Raw genomic sequence first — 13513 nt, forward strand, 5'->3', positions numbered from 1 at the left:
TTTGCAAATCATAAGGCTTCAATAAGCTCTCACCATTATGATTTTTATTAGGCACCGTCATAAATATCCCAACTCTCTCCCTCTCTTCCCCACACACATTTCTTTCAAGTTCTTGCATAGTGATTTTGTAACCTTTTGGAAAGGGGCCTTGAAATAGTACAACTAGTGCCCAATGACTATGTGCTATAGACTGTCCAGACAGGCAACTCATTTCCAAGCAGTCAGTAGCTAAGGTAGAGATTCCTTGCAAGGGCGCTCTGCTCATCAGCATGTGAAAGGAACCACGACCACATAGAGCTATCACCATTATCATCTACAACAGCCCTCATAACACAGTCACCTGTATGCCCTGGGCAAAGAGCTTCCCAAATAGATAGAGGATTGGGGGTCCCTGGGATCCTGTTGCTGCTGGTGGCTGAGGGTGAAAACAGCTTGTAGCCCCAGGACCCAGAGTACTGAGGCGAAGGACAGCCTCAGAGGCTCCCTTTGAAGTAGCATCCCTGCCCCAGGCTGGCAATTGGTGGAGAGAACTGAGAAGAAAAATCACCCTCAAGCCTTAGGATCTAACAAGACACTTACCTCCTACCTCCTTGGTGTAAACTCCACAGCTGACAGGGAGGGTTGGCACTCCTTGGGTCTTTTTTTTCTGGTGGGACACTAGGGAGAAAGACTGAGCTGCTACCACCCCCAGATATCCCATCAAAGGGGAGCGACTGCCGGAGAACCTCCTTCTCATGGGTGGCTGGAGCAGGTGGTCCCCACCCATATAGAAGCCCAGGCTTCAGTGTCACACGCCTGAACACAATTCCTCCACCCCAATTTCCTCCTCTCTGGGCCTGCTGCAGAAACCTGCTTAGCCCCACCCTCCTTATCCACTCTAGGCTCCTATTCCAAGCCCTGCATCTCCACCCTCCTCCCTTGGCTTCTGGCAGGACTGGCCTAACTAGCTCAGGCACCCGAGAAGCTGCCTGTGTGCTGCTCTTAGCTGGTGGGTGGCTAACCCATGTCTCCACCAGCCCTGCTGTGGCCACACAATTGATTTTGAGAGAGCACCTGGGTTAATTAGAGCCAGAACTTGGGACTTTGGCCCTGCTATGAAAAAAAATGAGGAGTACCTGTTTTCTGGTGCTTGATTAAAAATCTGTAGAAATATGAAGACCAGGTCTCAGGAGATGGGGTCTCTGCTTAGCTGCTGCATGAAATGGCTTCAATACAAACCAAGTTGGCTCTGTCTTTGGTGCTAGAGATTTGGCCATATTGCACCAGTACCTCAAGGTCGCAAGCTTTTCTCAGGATGATGCAGCATCTACCCTTATTCTCAGCAGAGAGAACTTGAGCAACAGTTTGAAATTTGCTCACAAGATGTAAAGAAATTCCATTTTTTCCTCTGTGTAGTGTTAGGGAAATCAGCAAGGAAAGTTTAGCAATGTACGGCGTGTCTGTTATTAAAAAGCAATTAGTCACCCCCATTAACACCTGTTCCACTGAATCCACAGGTGATCTTAATGGTGACTTAAATATCCTTGAAAAAGAACACTTATTCAGGTACCAAATCTAAGGATTTGGGATTTTATTTCCCTACCCTGGCAAGTTAGTATTACTTTCTTCCAGAAATTGCCAGATTTTAGGATTCATAAGTCTTATCTGGAATATGAAAAATACAGATTTCCGCACACAATTCTCAATTCCGAGAGAGCCCAGGAATTCATATTTTAAAAAAATTCTTTGAGGTGATTCTGATTTGGATTGTCTTGCACCTGTACTTGAAGAAATACTGCCTCAGAATAGATCTAAATTCTTTATTACCAGCCGGAGTTGAGTTGGGGACCAGCTATTTCACATTGTTTCCAACTCACTCTTCTACCCTCCCCTCAGGAATTCTGCAGCTGACTCCAGCATCTCCCTCCTCCCTTTAACTCACAAATGAGCTTTGTCAGAGGAGACAGCCTTGGCCTCAAAGATATTCCAGCTATAAGAGGCCTTAGAAATGATGTCATTGAACTGTTACTGCACCAGCACAGACACTGAGCTCTAGCCCTGCCCTTTCTCCACCTGAGGCCCAGGTCTCACACCTTGTCACCTACAGGAGATATGCAGGCCCCTCAAGATCACCTGTTCCAAAGCCAATTTCCCTATGCCAGCCCCTTCCCAGGCTCTCTTCTTTTGGAGAAGAACCCAGGTGTGTGGGCCCCAGAATCATCCTCTCCCTCCTCTATGGCTGAGGCAGTCTGTGTTCAGGTTCCTAATTTCTACAGTCAGACTCAGTTTTAGAATGAGAGTCTCATATCCCACCTGCCTCACCAAGTGGAGTTATTATATGGGCAATTAGGTCTCATATGACCATTTGCTTATGTCAAGCATTTAATCATAAGATAAAGACTACAGGACCCTTAAATCTATATTTACCCAAGAAGACATGCTGTCTTGAGGCTGCTCACCCCCGTCTCATCGGAAGCTCAGGTGATTTTGTGTATACAATAAAGAATTGTTTCCTTGACTCACCTGTGCAGAGCACAACATTTTTTTTTTTTTTTCCGCCAGTACTTATCACCTGGTCTCTGATTGTACCATTCATCAGATGAAATTAATAGCAGCCTAGTCTAGTGGTTACAAATACAGACTTTGGTACCAGACTGCTGGAATTCACGTCCTTGGCACCACCAGCTTTCAGCTGTGTGGTTTTGGGCAAAGTGCTGACTCTAGGAGTTTACACCACAGCAGATATTGATTGAATAATCACATACAAGTGGTGAAATGACAGTTGGGATAAATGCTAAGGAGGAAAGATACCCAGGGCTGTGAAAGCATGTGAAGAGATTTGTCCAGGTCAAAGAGTCAGATTAGAACTGGGATGGAGTTAACGATGCAAAGGAGTGGGGTTGGCATCAGATTGTTCCAGATAGAGAAACACCACACACCCTGTGTAGTGGTCAGTATTGTTGCAGTGACAAATGATCTCCAAATCTCAGAAATTTCTACCACAAGGTTTATTAAAGGGAGACTATGCATTGATTGAAGCTTTCTTCGGCTGCAGCAGTTTCCCATTCAGGGACTTAAGCTGAAGGAACAGCTTCCTAAGTGGGATATGCTATTCCCATAGCAGAAAGAAAGACCAGGAGTACTGTGGACACCTGTCCTGCCTCTTAGAGTTTCTACTTGGATGTGGCCTCTGTCATGTCTGCTTTTGTTCCTTTGGTCAAAGCCAAAAGCTGATGGGACAGGGATGCATGGGCCTCCCACTGGGGACATAGAAAGCTGCATGGCAGTGGGCAGGAATGCACTCCTCTTACAGGGAAAGGGGTGGTGTCAGGTTTTAACTGGGGTCCGAGGGGAGTTGGTGGGGTGAGTGGTGGGTAGCTGGAGAAACACTCAAGGAATCGTAGACAGTTTTGGCATGGCTTTACTCTCTCTAAGTGTGACTGAGTCTGGGCATGAGTGAGCCTGGGGGCAAGCCGTATGTACAGCTTTAGTAGGGTAATCATACCTTTTACAGACAATAGTGGTTCTGAGCAAAACATGAGCGCACGTGTGTGATCACCTAATGCACCTCACATGGTGTGGTTACATAATGTGCAGGGCTGTGCACCTGTGCTCCAAATCCACTGAGTTATGCTGCTTTGGAAGGCTGCCTCAGCTTGCTCCTGACTAAAGTGCAGCCATTTTCCTTACCGTCCACTCCCTAGGCCAAGAGTGTCCTCCGGGCAGAGACATGTGCCCATACGGCAGAGCCCTGAATCTATAACCCACAATAACAATACAGACAGCAACAGCTACTAGGATCCCAGTTACGCTATTTATAACTATTGGGGCCCAGCATAGGCCAGAGCCTAGGGATGCCCCTCCATCTCTGCAGGGGTTCATCAGTAAGGCTCCCTAGAAACTTATTCTCCCATGAGACCCCTTGAAGGGCTGCTGTTATGTTCTGCTGACTGTCAGGGATAAAGGTACAACATTGTGTTCCTAAAAGGGTACAGATGCCTCCTTGGGCAGCAGTTACTATGTCTAAGGCCATTCGGTTTTGCAACACCACCTTCGTGATCTGATCAACTGCATCCATTGACAGGAGGAGGGCCCCTCGGGTGTGATTCAGAGCCCGAGCAGTGTGCTCTGCAAAAGCAGTAACTTCTGCTTTTACAGTTATGATACCCACTCCAGGGATAGTCACTTCCAAGGTGAAGAACCACCAGGGGCCTCGTCGCACTCACAGAAAGTGAGAGCATAGCACCTCCCAGTTATTCTGGCATCTGGACAAAGCAGGGAGAACAGTGCCAGGTATGTAAGGCCAAACTCAGGTACAACGTCCAGGCCAGTCTGCTGGTAGGTAAGGACACTCTGTGTCCTCAATGACCCATAAACTCCCAGGGGTCATAAAATCCATCAGGGCCTGACCTTGGGTGGGGCCGCATGTTCCACCATACCTTTGGTGTGGTGACATGTGTTATGTTTACACAGGCCTTGCAGGGTAACCATCCCACAGTGGTGTTACCCCAGTGTTGCTCTATGCACTGCCGTCCCTGAGCTGGGGGTACTACATATTTCCCCACTAGCCAGCCCCTCCCATCATAAATGCTACAGGCAAGACCGGGCAGGCATGCTATGGGTCTTGCGGAATTCTTTGTCTGCAGCTTGCCCTGTCGCATTCCAGGTGTCAGCCATGGGACTCAAAGTTTCCAGCCTTGTCCAGTTCTCTGCAGATGCTGAATGTATGTGCCAAGGCAAGCCATCTGCAGCTGCTCCTGGAAGGATGGTGCAGATCCAACAGTTGGAAACATTGGTCACCTCAGTGAAGGTATGGGCTCAGTCCACAATGCAGTTGGAGGATGTTAACCTACGGTCGAAATGACAGAGCAGGCACAGGTACTAACAGAGTTAAATCATGTCCCTCAGGCAAAATACAGTCTAACCTTTCATCTCTGGATAACAATGCAGATGCCAACAGTTTTTGCCCTGGGAGATGGTGCCACACTTTATCAGCTCCGCATGGTTCCTTTGAGTCTTGTATCTGTGCCAAAGTCACAGGGAAGCTCATGATAGGCCACACAGACAGTACATATGTCCCCTGGAGAAGGGTTCCTTCCCTGGCCATTTCTCTATGAACGGTCAACCGCAGGGGCCATGTATTGAACACCCAAGGAGTGACATGCAAGTCATGATGTAGGCCCTCCCCCAAGAGAGCTATGATGGCCAACCACTGGCAGTGGGGTCTTGGAGGGTCCATGGCCAAAGCCAGGTTTTCTGTTCCCTGCCTTCAGGGGCCACAGGGGCAGGCCACAGGGGCAGGCAACAACAGGTTTCCATTCATCCCCATACCTGGTTGGAGGAGGTAATTCTTGGTGTGTATCTGCAACTGAAGGTGGTTGGGGGGTGGGCAGCCCAGTGTAACAAAGCCTTCACCAGGGCCGGACCAGCCACATTTCTGTGGCTCTTCATTCAAGGTTTGGAGCACCAGGTCCAACCTTGAACTCCGGCCCCAAAAAGATGGGGGTGTGGCATGCAAGCATAACCTATTCTTCAAGAGCTCATTATATCGTTCAATCATACCCACAGCTTGCGGGTTGTATGGCACATGGAATCCCCACTTTACGTCCATTGGTTGTGCCCATTGTTGTACCTGTTGTCCAGTGAAATATGTTCCCCTATCACTCCCAATGGCCAGAGGGCAACCATACAGGGCACATAAGTGTTGCAGGGCCCAGATGGTGTTCCACTGTTTGGCCACCCTGCAAGGGTAGGCGAACAACAGGCCTGTGGCCATGCCCACAGCTGTTAGTGTATGTGTATACTCTTGCAACTTTGGCAGTGACCCGATGTAGTCTGCTTGCCACCTAGTCAAGGACACTTGCCCTGTCATTACCTGTGTAACACTGGGCAGCTGCCTCTGTTTAGGGTATGCCTGAGCACATGCTGGGCATTTCTGACAACCCTCCCAAATGTGTGGACAGGGACAGACCCCAACGCTTATTGACCTGTTGCATCAGTTTACTCCCCATGTGTCCCAGTTTCCAGTGTAGCCACAAGGCCACATCTCATGTAGGTGCTGACTCTAACCATCGGATCTTGGCCAAGGCATCTGCCTCATCATTGCCAGGGGTGGCCAAAGGCATATGGCCTGACACGTGATAAATAGTTCTTTTTCTGATGACCCATTTCCCAGAGGTCTTGCCACATGGCTTGGCCCCAAATGGGTCAGTGGCCGACTAGCCACTTCTCTATTTTCCAGGTAGTTAACAACAAGGTTAAGCTTCAATAGACTGCCCAGATATTGGTATAGATTACCACAGGTGTCACCTCCTTGGTGATCATCATCCACACTGCTCTGAGTTCAGCCCATTGGCTACTTTGTCCACACCTGGTTTCAAACCATATGGTGTCAGTACTATGTTGGACTGCAACAGTGGTCCAGGCAGCAATAGCACCTTGGCTAGATCCATCTGTGTACCATGCCCCATCAGGAATGGGGGAATGCCCTTCCTTAAACAGTGAAGATTCAGGGTCTAGGGGTGCTTCAGGTCCCATGGCCTTATCTTGCAGTAGGACTACAGTCCCCAAGACCTCTTGCAACTCTGCTGCTAAGACACGTGTAGTCAGTGTACTCTGCTGCTCCAAGTAGATGCCCCACTTTGCCAAAGTGGATGTCTGTGCTGTCCCAGTCTGGGGGGTCATTACCCATGATTGCACCTATCCCACTATCGGGTAAGTTATCCACACGATGACTGCAGCCCATCTTGTCATAATTTCACAAGCATGAAAGGCAGCAAATACAGCTGTTAGCTGTTTCTCTGTCAAGGAATACTGGAGCTCAACTCCCTTCCACAGTTGGTACTAAAAGCCTACTGGAATTCTCAAGCACTCCATGCAGTCCCACAGGTCCCAACCGGAACCATCTGTGGTCACATGCACATCCAGCTCAAATTGGCACCCCTGGTCAACTACCTGTAGGGCTTGTGCCTGCTGAATAGCCCACATGGATGCCAGGAAGGCAGTCTAAGCTGCATCATCCCAGTCCTAGGTAGCTCCCTTCTTTGTTAACTTATGCAACAGTTTTATCATTTGAGCTAAATGGGGCACAAATGCCTGCCAATATCCCAGGAGGCCCACAAAAGTTTGCAGCTACTTCACCATGGTGGGCCGGGAATATGCCTGAATCTTATCAACGATAGCCTCTGGGATGGCCTTTGTCTTACCTGACCAGATAACTCCCAGGAATCTCGCAGATAATCCAGGCCGTTGGACCTTGGATTTGTTGATGGCCCAACCACATGCAGCCAAATGTTGCCACAAGAAGGGTGCCACTGCTTCTAAATCTGCAAGAGAATCAGAAGTTAACATAATATCATCAATATAATGGAATAGGTGGACCCTTTCTGGACATTGCCACGTGGCTAAATCTGTGGCAACTAGACCATGACATTTTATAGGGCTATGCTCATAGCCCTGCAGCAACACTAAAAGTCCATTGTTGCCTATCCCACGTGAAGGTGAACTGTTCCTGGCTCTCTGGAGTGATGTCTATGGAGAAAAATGCATTGGCCAAGTCCACTACATAGTGGTGCTGTCCCAATTCCGTTGTCAACTGGTCCATCAAATCCATGATTGATGGTACAGCTGCATGCAAAGAGGGTATTACTTTATTCAGTTCTCGATAGTCCACTGTCATCCGCCAAGTTCCATCAGGCTTTCTAACTGGCCACACTGGAGAACTGTAGAGGCTGTGGGTGCCACGCACTATCTGCACCTCCTCCAGCTTTTTGGTTGTCTCAGTTATCTCTGTATGCCCACCTGGCGAATGGTATTGATGAGTGGAAGTAACTTGTTGGGGTTGTGGCAGGACCTGAGGCTAGTGATGTGTATGTCTGCACAGCACCAGCTTCCACATACACTTGGTGTCTGAATTCCCTGGCCGTGGTTCGTAACACCAGGCCATGTAAAATGTCCACCCCTAGAATGTATTCTGGAATGGGAGAGACATACGTAGTATATAAATGGGGAGCCAAGTGGCCAATGCCGAGGTACAGAGATACAGGTTTCACTTTCACTGACCGGCCTCCCTAACTGTCAGTGTAAGCAGGTTTGCCGGGAAACTTATCCAGGTTCCCATAAACAAGGCTGCAATCTGCACCAGTATCCAGCAGTGCCAGCACCCACTGCACTTTGTTGGGGGACTAGTGGATCCCTAATTCCATATGTAGCCTCCAGTCATCTGATTTCCCCCCAAGCTGGGTGCCTCTGCCAGTTCCCTAATCAAACAGAAAAGCCTCTAGATTTCTGCCCGGCTGCAGCAAGTAGTCTTTGAGCTGAAATGCCTGGGTGGGACCTGGTCACGCAGCAATATCCTTATCCCCCTTGGGCATTTTCTGGAATTGCTGCTTCAGAGATAACTGTCTCCAGAAAGTTAAGAGAACTTCATTAGTCTGCTTATCGATTTTCTCTTGGTCAACCCTGGCCAAAATCAAATCTACCCACATATGTGAGTGTGTCATTCATTGGAGCCCCCTTTTCTCCCATGGGGTGCCCCCAGAAGGCAGGGCATCTTCCCCTTTTGTATGGCGCAGACCCCTTGGTCCCATTGGCAACCTTCTGCTTCACTGAGAGCTACCATAGCAGTGGTCACTCCATGTATGCGGTGCCCTACTTCTGGGGTGAGGACTGCAGCCAGGGAGCCAAAGGCACTTGGGGGCACAGAACCCAACACGAGGTCCCTCATGTGGGAGGTGAAACATTCATCATCTGGCCCCTGGGTTTTCAGGTCAAACATAGCCTGCCACATACCCATGTCCCAGATGACTTGCACCAAATCGGCATATGACTGCCATTTACTCATGGTTTTGAGTATTTCTTCGGCATTGATCCACACAGTCTGTACGGCTGGCCATAGCCACTCAATCAGGGTGTGGTCACCTTGCCCTTGCGCCAACTGCCTGCTCACCTGCAACTGCTGATGGAGGGAGGGGTGAGTCATGATAGAGGCCAGCTTTTCCACCTCAGAGGCAGAACAGGAGATGTTATCTGCTCCCTCGTCCTGCAAATGAAGCATCCAGGTGGACAGGTTCCTCTGGATACTGGAGACACTGCTTGCCTAATTCCTGCAACTCAGTTGGGGTATAGGCAGTATATAAAGTATTTCATATTACAGTGGGGGGTCCCTGAGCATGCCCTTGTGGCCTCAATGGCTGTTCATGATCTACCTTCTGATGGACCACTGGGTGAGCCCGCAATGGGGGTTCTTCCTCCTTTGTATCAGACCGAGTGGGGGGTCTTGGGCCAACATGATGCACCCAGGCTTGCATTCACAGCAGCCTCTAATTCCTTTTCCAAGCTCTGTAGCTGAGCCTCCAAGCATCCTGCCTGCTCCTGGAGTTTCTCATTCATGGCAGCTTCTAACTCTTTTTCTGAGCTGTGTAGCTGGGCCTCCAGGTACCCAACCTGTGCCCAGAGGGCCCTTACTTGTGCTTTACCCCTCAGGGACTTGGTGTGTACTTCTTATAGCACAGTCAAAAATGCTATCTAACTCTGCCAGCAAAAGCTTGCTCCTTCTTTGTGCTCTGTGCTTCCAGCTTCATCTGAGCAGCACAGCTGCCACTGGGTACCACAACCCATGTTGTGGCCACAAGGCTGACCCAGAATCTGTGGGGACCAAAGGCTCACTCACCTCAGGATCTGTTCATGGCGCCAAATGTCAGGTTCTAGCTGAGGTCCAAGGGGAGTCAGGCGAGTGGCGGGTAGCTGGAAAAACACTTAAGGAATTGTGGACGGTTTCAACATGGCTTTATTCTCTCTCTGGGCACAGGAGAGCCTGAACGTAAGCCATATATACAGCATTAGCAGGGTAATTATACTTTTTACTGACAATAGTGGCTCCAAGCCAAGCACAAGCTTTCATGGGTGATTACCTAATGCACCTCACATGGAATGGTTACATAATGTGTGGAGGGGTTGTGTGCCCGCACTCCAAAGCTGCTGAGTCATGCTTCACCAAAAGGCTGCCTTGGCCTACTCCTGACGGAAGTGCAACCATTTCCCTCACAGGTGGGAATGAACAATTGAAAAAAATAATACAATTTACTATATTAAGGCTCTGTGGTAGCAGGAAAATAACAAAAGACCTGGAGACCTGCATGGCTAGAGCTGAAAGAACTGGTAGAGGCATAATGAGAGAGGGGATTGGGGTGGCAGGTGGCGGCCAACCCGGGTGAACAAATCTGACCTTGATACTGTGAGCAGTGGGAAACCACTGACCTTTACCCATCTAATGTCTCTCTTTAGTGGTTAACTGAATACTTTTAATGTTTTTCTGGTCTCTGAAGTGATACCTGTTCATTATAAAAAATTTCAAAATGACAGATGAATAAAAAGAAAAAAATACAAATTACCTTTAATTTTACAACTCAAAGAACCATCATTGGTTTAAATTTTGGTGAATACATCTCTAAACGTTTTTCATGCAAATATTTTAAAAAGCAAAATTGGATCACCTTCATCCATTGTTATGAGTATTTTTTACCTTATTAAACATTCCCTCTATGATAATTTAGTCACCATATGGATGCACCACAATTTAACTGATTTCCTACTATTGGACATCTGGGTTTTTGTAATTTCTCCATTTAAAAAAAATTCCACAATGAAGTTCCATATATTTAGCAACATCCATGCAACTTTTAAGAAGGGGCATTTTTGTCTTAGAGGGTATGACAGATTTTAGGCCATAGATATATGTTGCCCATTCTCACTAAAAAAGAGTTGTAGCCAATCACACACAACCTCAGAGCATGATTTGCCAGCTCTGATTATAATTATTTCATATTGCAAATTTGATCAGTGGACAATATTGTCTTATTTTTACTTTGCATTTGTTTCCTAATTAAAAATAGAACTTTTAAAAAAACAGTTCGCCATGGTTTCATCAGGGAAAGACTCATCTGATTCAAAATCTGGGCCTTTGGATTTGCTGCCTAGAATGCACTCCTGATTTCTCTTCAACAAATTATGGCTACTTTGTCCCTTATGACTCATTGCAATATTTTCTTCGGCTTTCTACAAGACTCTTTCTCTTATTTTCTCTGTCCCAATTGTCTCCTCACTGTAGAAGCTGCTAGTGAAGGTACAGGTAGTGGGTTCCGCAATGTGGTGAGATGACATGACTCACATGCACATTGTCTTCATATGGAGAGGGTGCTCTCCTGTGATTTAACTTTGTGACCTTCTACAGTGTCTCACCCTGTGTTCTGCACATGTTATGGTCCATAAATATTTGTGAGTGAATGATAAGAAAAGTCACCATGGCACAAAAGAGTGGATAATTTTTGACTTGATGGATGACTCAACTGTGGAGCCTTGTATACAGATATATTAATAAAATATTGCAGACCAAAGTCATCACGAATGCCACTCAAGAACTCTTTTTAGATTGTGCGCCTATCACCAATATATTTGGATAATTTCAACTTTATGGATTCGGGGGTACATGTGCAGATTTGTTACATGGCTATTTTGCATGATGCTGAGGTTTGGGGTATGAATGATCTTGTCACTCTGAGAGTGAGCATCGTACCCAAAAGTTTTTTTACCCCTTATCTCCCTTCCTCTCTCCCCATTCTAGTAGTCCCAGTGTCTATTGTTCCCATCTTTATGTCCATGCCCACCATCAGTTTTTAAGCTTTCACAGTACAGCTTAGCAACATAGAACATTTTGATTTAACAGAAGCCCAATTACGTTATCTCTTTCTGATATTTTTATTTTTCCCTCTGGCTTAGAGACAAAAGCACTTACATCGATTTGAAATGTGACATAGTTTCCAGCTAATTTTTATTAAGGGTTTGAGGGACTTTTTTCTCTGGTTATAGGCTGTGCTAATGTCTTGCCAAGCTAGTATGACAATGTAAATTGCATCTGTAGTCTCCTTTTCTTATGTTACGGGGAAAGGGCAAAAGACTTAGAACTTGCAAAGGCCATTAACACAGCATTTGGCTGTGCCAGTGGTGAAGGTGGAGGAAAGGACAGCCTTGACATGGCCTTGACATGGCCTTGCCTTCAGCAGTAGTGGGTTAGGTGCTCAAAGTCTCTCAGGGGCCTCAGCTAGACTGGGTAAATGATGACGTCTCTCTGTCTTTGTATTGGCATCATTCTAAAACTGGCCCTTCTTTATCTGTGGTCACGCACTTGTTCCCTTGTCCTGAAGGAGCTGGGACTCAAGCATGTCCAGCATTTGTCCCATGATGTCATGCCTTCTAAACTGATAAGAAGTGTAATTTAGGATTACTCTTTTTTTATTATTTTATTTTTTTAATTATACTTTAAGTTCTAGGGTACATGTGTACAACGTGCAGGTTTGTTACAGAGGTATACATGTGCCATGTTGGTGTGCTGCACCCATTAACTCGTCATTTACATTAGGTATATATCCTAATGCTATCCCCCCCCTCCCCCCACCCCACGACAGGCCCTGGTGTGTGATATTGCCCACCCTGCGTCCAAGTGTTCTCATTGTTCAATTCCCACCTACGAGTGAGAACATGTGGTGTTTGGTTTTCTGTCCTTGCAATAGTTTGCTCAGAACGATGGTTTCCAGCTTCATCCATGTCCCTACAAAGGACATGAACTCATCCTTTTTTATGGCTACATAGTATTCCATGGTGTATATGTGCCACATTTTCTTAATCCAGTCTATCATTGATGGACATTTGGGTTGGTTCCAAGTCTTTGCTATTGTGAATAGCACTGTAATAAACACACTTGTGCATGTGTCTTTATAGCAGCATGATTTACAATCCTTTGGGTATATGCCCAGTAATGGGATGGCTGGGTCAAATGGTATTTCTAGTTCTAGATCCCTGAGGAATTGCCACACTGTCTTCCACAATGGTTGAACTAGTTTACAGTCCCACTAACAGTGTAAAAGCATTCTTAATTCTCCACATCATCTCCATCATCTGTTGTTTCCTGACTTTTTAATGATCGCCATTCTAACTTGTATGAGATAGTATCTCATTGTGGTTTTGATTTGCATTTCTCTGATGGCCAGTGATGATAAGAATTTTTTCATGTGTCTGTTGGCTGCATAAATGTCTTCTTTTGAGTAGTGTCTGTTCATATATTTTGTCTAGTTTTTGATGGGGTTGTTTGATTTTTTCTTGTAAATTTGTTTAAGTTCTTTGTAGATTCTGGATATTAGCCCTTTATCAGATGGGCAGATTGTAAAAATTTTCTCCCATTCTGTAGGTTGCCTGTTCACTCTATGGTGGTTTCTTTTGCTGTGCAGAAGCTCTTTAGTTTAATTAGGTCCCATTTGTCAATTTTGGCTTTTGTTGCCATTGCTTTTGGTGTTTTAGTCATGAAGTCCTTGCCCATGCCTATGGCATGTATGGTATTGCCTAGGTTTTCTTCTAGGGTTTTTATGGTTTTGGGTCTAACATTTAAGTCTTTAATCCATCTTGAATTAAATTTTGTATAAGGAGTAAGGAAGTGATCCAGTTTCAGTTTTCTACACATGGCTAGCCAGTTTTCCAAACACCA

The 13513-nt window shown here is 46.4% G+C and overlaps 1 long non-coding RNA gene across 1 annotated transcript; it reads right to left on the reverse strand.

The window, feature by feature from the left end:
* Positions 1–2972: 2972 nt before the first annotated feature.
* On the reverse strand, positions 2973–9823 carry LOC130541569 (uncharacterized). The gene is made up of 3 exons (XR_008955638.1): positions 9650–9823; positions 7185–7304; positions 2973–5002 (listed from the first exon to the last, which is right to left on the reverse strand). It is a non-coding gene; the product is annotated as an uncharacterized LOC130541569 (long non-coding RNA).
* Between the last annotated feature and the right edge of the window lie 3690 nt (positions 9824–13513).

The sequence above is a fragment of the Pan paniscus genome, chromosome 4 (genome assembly GCF_029289425.2).
Source record: "Pan paniscus chromosome 4, NHGRI_mPanPan1-v2.0_pri, whole genome shotgun sequence".
Classification (NCBI taxonomy): Eukaryota; Metazoa; Chordata; class Mammalia; order Primates; family Hominidae; genus Pan; species Pan paniscus.